We start from the raw sequence: 9,227 nt of genomic DNA, 5'->3' as shown, positions 1-9,227 counted from the left end.
AGCTACTGCTATGGACCCATAGTCCAGGGGTAGACTACTCACTCATCACTCCGGAGGCGACCATGGCGGCGTAGAGTCCTCCGGGAGATGATTCCCCTCTCCGGCAGGGTGCCGGAGGCGATCTCTGGATCCCCCGAGATGGGATCGGCGGCGGCGGCGTCTCCGGAAGGTTTTCCGTATCGTGGCTCTCGGTGCTGGGGGTTTCGCGACGGAGGCTTTAAGTAGGCGGAAGGGCAGGTCAGGATGGGGCATGAGGGGCCCACACCCTAGGTCGGCGCGGCCGGGGCTTGGGCCGCGCCGCCCTATGGTGTCGCCACCTCGTGGCCCCACTTCGTCTCCTCTTCGGTCTTCGGAAGCTTCGTGGCAAAATAGGACCCCGGGCGTTGATTTCGTCCAATTCCGAGAATATTTCGTTACTAGGATTTCTGAAACCAAAAACAGCAGAAAACGAAGAATCGGCACTTCGGCATCTTGTTAATAGGTTAGTTCCAGAAAATGCACGAATATGACATAAAGTGTGCATAAAACATGTAGATAACATCAATAATGTGGCATGGAACATAAGAAATTATCGATACGTCGGAGACGTATCACCTAGCAATCCTTGTGTGGGAGAGATACACGCTCCGCTTTTTCATATGAACACTTGTGTTCTTCATTTTACTTTTAATGTTCAATGACAAAAGTTGGAAGCTATTGCATTTATTGCTATTTGGTTGGAAAAAGAAAATGCCTCATATTGTCTTGGATAATTTGATACTTGGCAATTGTTTTGAGCTCTCAAGTAGATCATGATTAAGCTCTTGCATCATGTAGTTTAAACCTATTAGTGGAGAAATATCGTAGAGCTTGTTGAAACTGGTTTGCATGATTGGTCTCTCTAAGGTCTAGATATTTTCTCGGTAAAAGTGTTTGAGCAACGAGGAAGACAGATGTAGAGTTTTATAATGCTTGCAATATGTTCTTATGTAAGTTTTGTTGTACCGGTTCATACTTGTGTTTGCTTCAAACAACCTTGCTAGCCAAAGCCTTGTACCGAGAGGAAATGCTTCTCGTGCATCCAAAACCTTGAGCCAAAACCTATGCCATTTGTGTCCACCATATCTACCTACTATGTGGTATTTCCTGCCATTCCAAGTAAATACTTCATGTGCTACCTTTAAACAATTCAAAAGCTATTATCTCTTATTTGTGTCAATGTTTTATAGCTCATGAGGAAGTATGTGGTGTTTTATCTTTCGATCTTGTCATTTACTTTTGACGGACTTTCACAATGGACTAGTGGCTTCATCCGCTTATCCAATAATTTTGCAAAAAGAGCTGGCGCGGGGTTCCCAGCCCCCAATTAATCAACTTTCATTGATAATTCTCTTCACATGTTTTGCTCTGATTCATCAGTAAGCAACTTAATTTTGCAAATAGACACTCCTCCATGGTATGTGATTGATGGAAGGCACCCGAGAATTCGGTTAGCCATGGCTTGTGAAAGCAAAAGGTTGGGAGGAGTGTCATCCATAAATAATGAAACTAAAATACATGTGTTAACAAAAGAGAAGAGGGATGATCTACCTTGCTGGTAGAGATAACGTCCTTCATGGGAGCCGCTCTTGAAAGTCTGGTTGATGAGGTAGTTAGAGTGCCCACTATCATTCGTTGACAACAACAAACACCTCTCAAAACTTTACTTTTATGCTCTCTATATGATTTCAAAACTTAAAAAGCTCTAGCACATGATTTAATCCCTGCTTCCCTCTGCGAAGGGCCTTTCTTTTACTTTATGTTGAGTCAGTTTACCTACTTCCTTCCATCTTAGAAGCAAACACTTGTGTTAACTGTGCATTGATTCTTACATACTTGCATATTTGCATTCATCATATTACTTTGTGTTGACAATTATCCATGAGATATGCATGTTGAAAGTTGAAAGCAATCGCTGAAACTTAAATCTTCCTCTGTGTTGCTTCAATGCCTTTACTTTGAATTTATTGCTTTATGAGTTAACTCTTATGCAAGACTTTTGATGCTTGTCTTGAAAGTACTATTCATGAAAAGTTTTGCTATATGTTATCTATTTGTTAGCAACTATAGATCATTGCCTTGAGTCACCGCATTCATCTCATATGCTTTATAATAGGATGATCAAGATTATGTAAGTAGCATGTCACTACAGAAATTACTCTTTTTATCGTTTACCTACTCGAGGGCGAGCAGGAACTAAACTTGGGGATGCTGATACGTCTCCAACGTACCTATAATTTCTGATGTTCCATGCTTGTTTATTGACAATACTTACATGTTTTGTTTGCACTTTATAATGTTTTTATGCATTTTCCGGAACTAACCTATTAACGAGATGCCGAAGGGCCAGTTGCTGTTTTCTGTTGTTTTTGGTTCCGGAAAGGCCGTTCGGGCAATATTCTCGGAATTCGACGAAATTAACGCCCAGAACCTTATTTTTCCCGGAACCTTCCAGAAAGTCAGAGGGGGACCAGAGGGGTGCCCTGGGGGGCCCACACGTGGTGGCGGCGCGGCCTAGGAGGGGGGCGCACCACCCTAGTGTGAGGAGGCCCCGTGGCCCCTCCGACTCCGACTCTTCGCCTATTTAAGCCGTCCTGACCTAAAACATCGATACCGATTGACGAAACTCCAGAAAGACTCCAGGGGCGCCGCCACCATCGCGAAACTCCAATTCGGGGACGAAGTCTCTGTTCCGGCACCCTCGCCGGGACGGGGAAGTGCCCCCGGAAGCCATCTCCATCAACGCCACCGCCTCCATCATGCTCCGTGAGTAGTTCCCCCATGGACTACGGGTTCTAGCTGTAGCTAGTTGGTATTCTCTCCCCCATGTACTTCAATACAATGATCTCATGAGCTGCCTTACATGATTGAGATTCATCCGATGTAATCGGTGTTGTGTTTGTTGGGATCCGATGGATTGTTACATTATGATTAGTCTATCTATATAAGTTTGTGAAGTTATTGTTGCTGCAATCTTGTTGTGTTTAATGCTTGTCACTAGGGCCCGAGTGGCATGATCTTAGATTTAAGCTCTATACTTATTGCTTAGATTGTATCTACAAGTTGTTTGCACATGTCTATGTCCGGAACCCGAGGCCCCGGAGTGACAAGCAATCGGGATAACCGGAGGGAAGGCTTAGATATGAGGATCACATGTTTTCACAAAGTGTTAATGCTTTGCTCCGGTGCTCTATTAAAAGGAGTACCTTAATTTCCAGTAGATTCCCTAGAGGCCCGGCTGCCACCGGCTGGTAGGACAAAAGATGTTGTACAAGTTTCTCATTGCGAGCACGTATGACTATATATGGGAAACATGCCTACATGATTAATAATCTTGATGTTCTGTCTTAATGCTATTTCAATCCTATCAATTGCCCAACTGTAATTTGTTCACCCAACACTTGTTATTGGAGAGTTACCACTAGTGTAGATAGCTGGGAACCCCGGTCCATCTTTCATCATCATATACTCGTTCTACATGACATTGGAAGTAGTATCAACTATTTTCTGGTGCCATTGCTCTCATATTACGCCACCGCTATACGTGTTACTTGTTACTACTGCTCTCATATTACTGTCTGCTTTCACATCACCCCTGTTACTAGTGCTTTTCCAGGTGCAGCTGAATTGACAACTCAGTTGTTAAGGCTTATAAGTATTCTTTACCTCCCCTTGTGTCGAATCAATAAATTTGGGTTTTACTTCCCTCGAAGACTGTTGCGATCCCCTATACTTGTGGGTTATCAGTGCTGCATCGGTGGACGCCGGTGCTGCGAAGGAAGGGCATCACTGCTACCCTAGGTCTTTGCCCTTGCTACCAAGGTCAGCCGACGGTGCTGCCATCGTCTGTGGCGTCGCTGCATTGGTGGACGCCGATGCTGCAAAGGAAGGGCGTCACTGCTACCTTAGGTGTGCGCCCTTGCTACCAAGGCCAGCAGGCGGTGCTGCCACCGTCCGCGGCGGCGTTGCATCGATGGACGCCGGTGCTGCGAAGGAGGTGCGTGACTACTACCCTAGCTGCGCAGTCGTGCTACAAAGTAACGGTGGCGTGGTTGCCATTGGTGGCGGCGGTGCTACCACCGGTGGACTACGGTGCTCATCTCAGCACCGCGCCTCGGCACGGGTGCTCGCCATCTCGCAGCGCCGATCCGCCGCACCAGAGGAGCCCACATCACGGGTGGTGTGGAGCAGCCACCGGAGATAGGGAGAAAAGCCCGCACCATCGCAGCACCGCTTCGCCACACTAGCCTCGCCGTCTCGCACCACCGTAGGTGGTAGGTAGAAGAGTGCTCGAATCATGGGGAATTTTGTAGCCATGGAGTTCCTGCGGCAGCTGAGCACGAGGGAGACGAGAGAGATGGGAGGAATGAGGAGGGATTAGTGGAGGAGAAGAATCAGGAAGGGATACGATAGAAAGTGGAGAGCCCTCACCCGTCGGCGGCGAGTTGGTCACCGGGAAGCTACGTGGCCATTCTAATGTGTAGTGTTGGATAGTTGGGAGAGCGGGATCAGTGTTGGGAACTCGCGGATCGACTCGTCCAAGGCTCGTCGTGTGACTTCGACGCATTCGAGGTGGTGTTTCGTCGGGCTTGGAGGCGTCTGCTAGAGGGGCTTCTAAGGTGTGGTTCTACGTCTACATCGTGTCGTTATTCCTCCTCTTGAGTTGGTGAGTGCTTCGATTTTGACTGTCCCTCCATATGTGCCTTTGTTGTTCGTGTTCCCGCACTTGCGATTTCTGTTCGACGCGCATTTGATTTTGCGGCGGAGGCGCATCGCTGGCTAGCCTAGGTAGCTAATCGAGGTGTTCATGTTGGCATCGCCGGTTTAACTCCATTTAATTTAAGTAGTTATCTAAGAGTGTGTTTGGTAGCCTGGGTAATTAGAGAATAGCTATCTCCACTCATACAAGCTGACCCTAGCTAAGTTGAGTAGGGATATTCTCACGTGTTTGGTGGCTCGTGTCTATTCAGATATGTTGAGTGCATAATGGCTCCCAAGTGCAGGAGATCAATTGTAGTATTTTTCAATCAGAAAGGTTGTCGAACCCACGAGGAGATGAAGGTATTGGTTAGCATAATCGAAAAGAAAGCAGTAATAATAAAGTAATTTGGTGTTTTTGGGTGTATAGTTTACAATAAAAATAAAGTCTAGAAAGTAAATAGCAAATAAGTAAATGCTCTCGATGAGAGAAAAGCCGAATCCTTCATACATCAAGAGGACAAGCTCAAGTGTGTGTACGTATATAAAACTAAAGTTTCCGAGAGCGGATGGATTTACTAGCATCTGAGTTCTAAACAACATGGTAAGTATTTTGTCAAGCTTTATTCAATTAGGGGCGGAGCCTAAGTTAGGTGCAGCCATAAGTATGTTCAAACACACCCCTTATGATCGGTCCTAGAGCCATTTTCATGTGCAAGTATAGGAATCATTAACACGAGTATCCCACCATAGCAATAAAATTATTGGTCCCCGACTTAAACCCCTCTAATGCAACCCATAGCATTGGAAAATAGTTTCTATCAGTCCGTCCCTTCCAACACTTATGCATTACATTAAAGTGCAGTCCTATGAGCCTGTATAGGTGAAGTAATATGCAGTCGATGTTCGCATAAAACCATCATAAAATAACATAAAAGATAGAAAACTTGACCAAATACTCATTGCACATCATATAGAATCATAGCCAGATCACCCTATGCCCTCAGAAACGTGGGGAACTACTCACAAGTGTCAAACATGATATGGACCAGAGGTATAATGATTACAACACAATCTGAATATATAATTTTCCCACCAAATAATGACAAAGTACCAATCACAAACATGCAATAGCACTAGAAAACAATATCCGGGGTTCAATTCAATACAAACTATGAGAGGGATGACGTCGATATCGTAGATGGAGATGGTGGTGATGATGGTGCTGATGGAGATGTTGATGGAGATGCCTCCTCCCAAGCCAAGGAGGAGTGGGATGTCGATGGAGTCGATTTCCCTTCACCGGAGGCACCGGTGCAGCAGGATCTGCCCTCTCCCAGAGTAGGAGTGGACTTTCGCCTCCGCCGCCGCCTCAATAAATCTCGGGAAAAATATGGCTTAGGTTTTTAGGAGAATCGGAGCCTCTTGTATAAAAGGGGGGCCGAGACGATGCTCGAGGCGCAAACAACCTCGGGTGGAGCGCCCAGACATGTAGGGCACGCCACCTGAGTCCATTTGGCCCTCGTGGCTCCCCTCGCGTACTTCTTTCGCTCACGGTCCTTCTCCGGGTGAAAAACTGATCAAAAAGTTCTGAAACAAATAAAATACGAAAAAGGAGGTTTTGTGCCTCCCAGGAATTAAATACCAATGAAGGGGACTTTGTAGGAAAGTCCCGGAAATCGACTAAATATGCATAGAAAATGATGTACGATGGCAAATAACAATGAAAACTAATCATATATGTAGCAACAATGATGATGCAAAATGCATGCATTAGTGCATCTGTTGTTTGGTGGGTTGTATAGGGCGAGAGATGCTAAAAAATTGCACATAAACCCCAGAATACAAAACTGAAAGGCAATCGAATCCCTGTACATAGAAATAAAAAGCAATTGGATCCCTGTACATCTTTACTATTATATTCGAGTTGGTACGTCGTCAAACATGTTTGATGTCAAAGATTCAACGCATAGGGACCGTACGATCCTACATCAAAATCTCCGCTCAGTATCTAACCATACATTGGTCACCTGTCAAATATATGTTAAAAAATAATAACCTGCCAAATACCTTCCAATTATCATAAACCCTTTCTAAAATGGGCTGAGTTACCAAAATTCCAAAGATCCTTTAGTCGTTGGGCAAGCCTGGACCAAGCCATGCGTTGATTGGGGGAGAAAACCAAAGCCAGGTCCAAATTTTCGTTCTTAACCCCTTAATTAGGGGAGTAACTAAATTGCCCAATTACCGATGATCACTTTGGTAAGTTGCCCAATCACCTTCCCTTATTACCGCTAATAAGGTATATTAAGTCCGAATGATTCCTAAAAAAAAGTATTAAGTCCGAATTAATATAAATTTCTACTTACCTAAAAAAAGGTGTGTTCCATCGCGCGCTCATCTATTTGGTCGATCCGTGTGGCTCACCTCACGAGCCACGCACATGTAGTACATACGTGCGACACCCACCAGCGAGCCATGGGTCCCATCCATACGCGATCGCCGCCACCTCCCTAAGTCATCGTCGATCCAGCGTCGAGGCTCGCGAGGCAACGATCCCTAGCAGCGGTGGGACGGCCAGTCAAGCAGTGTAGCTCCGCAAGTCTGGCTCCCCCTCGACGCGGCCGCACTGCCCCAGGGGAAGCATGAGCTGACAGCCGGCTACGTTAATTTAGGTGATGGCCTGTACCGTTTTCGTGGACGAGGATTGCGATCGGATTGGTTCATGGATGGGGATTGGTGAATTTTTAGCATTATACTTCTTTGGTCTTAATTGGATCCTGTATATATGACCATATTAATTTTTGGTTACATGGGAAGATGTTCTGGATGGCGTTCTTAATAAAGGAATCTTGCTTGTGCATCCGTTTTTAGGTACACAAGTTCATGCTCAGTCCTGTTTTTTTTTATGTTCTGGATAGTATTCTGGATGGCGTTCTTGATTAGGGATTTTTTTTTGGGTATTTCAAAATGATCGATTGGTGCAAGATTACAATCGGATGTATTTATTTTATTCCCCTTTTCCACTCCCGTCTGCTTTTACTTTGTTTGCTCATGAAATGGACCACTCTGATTATGGAGTAAGCTTGTGGATGGATTTTTAGATGAGCTTTGTCCAATTAACTAACAAGTAACAACAACTATGTCCTATAGCAGGTGTGCACACTACCTAATGAGCCGACCCATGTGTGTCTGATGTTGAGCAAGATTTCGGATTGCCTGCACTTTCCCGATGAAGCAAAGGTACAATTTCAGGATTGTCATTGGTAAAACAATTTGGTGTTTTCTTTAGGAAATATAATATTGTTTGTGGATTCAACTCCCAATACAGGAAAATACGAGTCAAGTTGTCTATTATCAGTTTCGCAGACCCGTGCCTAATTTAGCTGCTATTTTGTACAAAAATTTGATCTTACCAAGTGTGGAAGGTTTAGGCAAACTAAAGAAAATATGAGAATTGGTAGGATAAGATATTTATCCTCTAAAAAAGGTATTTCCTCTATTCACTAATATAAGATGTTTTGGAATGCTAAATTAGCTTTCTAAAACGTATATTTGTGATGGAGGGAGCACGAGATTGGAAAGCACATTACTTCTATAAATGTTCCTAGACTACCCGGCCAACCAGGCCATCTGAAAGGGGCAACCTTCGTAGATCGTTGGATCAGCTCTGAACAGTGAAAATCTCCTCCCACTTTTCACTTCAACCGTTGGATGAAGTAAAAACCTTTCCCACTCGTTTAGCTTCTAAAAGCTTCCATGACGCCTGGGACCAGCTATGTGCGGGGCCCGACGGCGAGAGGCAGAGACGCCCGATTGTTCGGTCGCGTTCTTTTTCCTCTCCGCATGCCAGGGGTGAAACCCTAGATCGCTGCTCCAATCGCCGGCCATAGTGTCGTCTGGATGCGGCAGCGTCTGGGCGTCTCTCTCTCCCTCCCCAATCCCGTCTCTCCTCCTCCGCCCCTCTCTCCCCGCCCCAGCCGCATGTGAGTCCGGAGAGGGCACTCCCAGGCCGGAGGAGGGTGGAGGCGAACGGATGGAGCGGGATGGATGACCACGACGGGGACGGCCGGGGTCGTGGGCTGCAGGAGCAAGCATGGAGGGCGGCGGCGCGCCGGCTTGAGAAGGTCATCCACAGGGGGCTGGGCTCGAGATCTTCTTCTCTGGTTCGTTATCTACTCCGCCATTAACAGTTGCTAGACGAGACAGATAAGAGCTGCAGATCTCGTCAAAAAATTGGTTGTTCCCTTCTTCTTCCATGCTGATTCAGGGCTCTAGGCGTGGAGTTCAGGGATGGAGCGTCGGCCGTCCCCCGTCGACCGGGTCGGCGGCAGAGTAGGCGCTTACGCGCGCCATCGATTTCGTCCAGCGGCGGAGAGAGGAAGCAAACGAGCGGCGACGGCTGGTGCGCGCGCCCTCGATTTCATCCTCGGCACAGGCCTGAGGTTCGTCTTGCTTCTCCCTCCTCTCGTTCTCTGTCTCTTCCTCTCCGTCTATCTCTCAATCTCTTT

Source organism: Lolium rigidum, unplaced genomic scaffold (genome assembly GCF_022539505.1).
Source record: "Lolium rigidum isolate FL_2022 unplaced genomic scaffold, APGP_CSIRO_Lrig_0.1 contig_53132_1, whole genome shotgun sequence".
NCBI lineage: Eukaryota > Viridiplantae > Streptophyta > Magnoliopsida > Poales > Poaceae > Lolium > Lolium rigidum.
Note: the sequence above shows the minus strand (reverse complement) of the source record.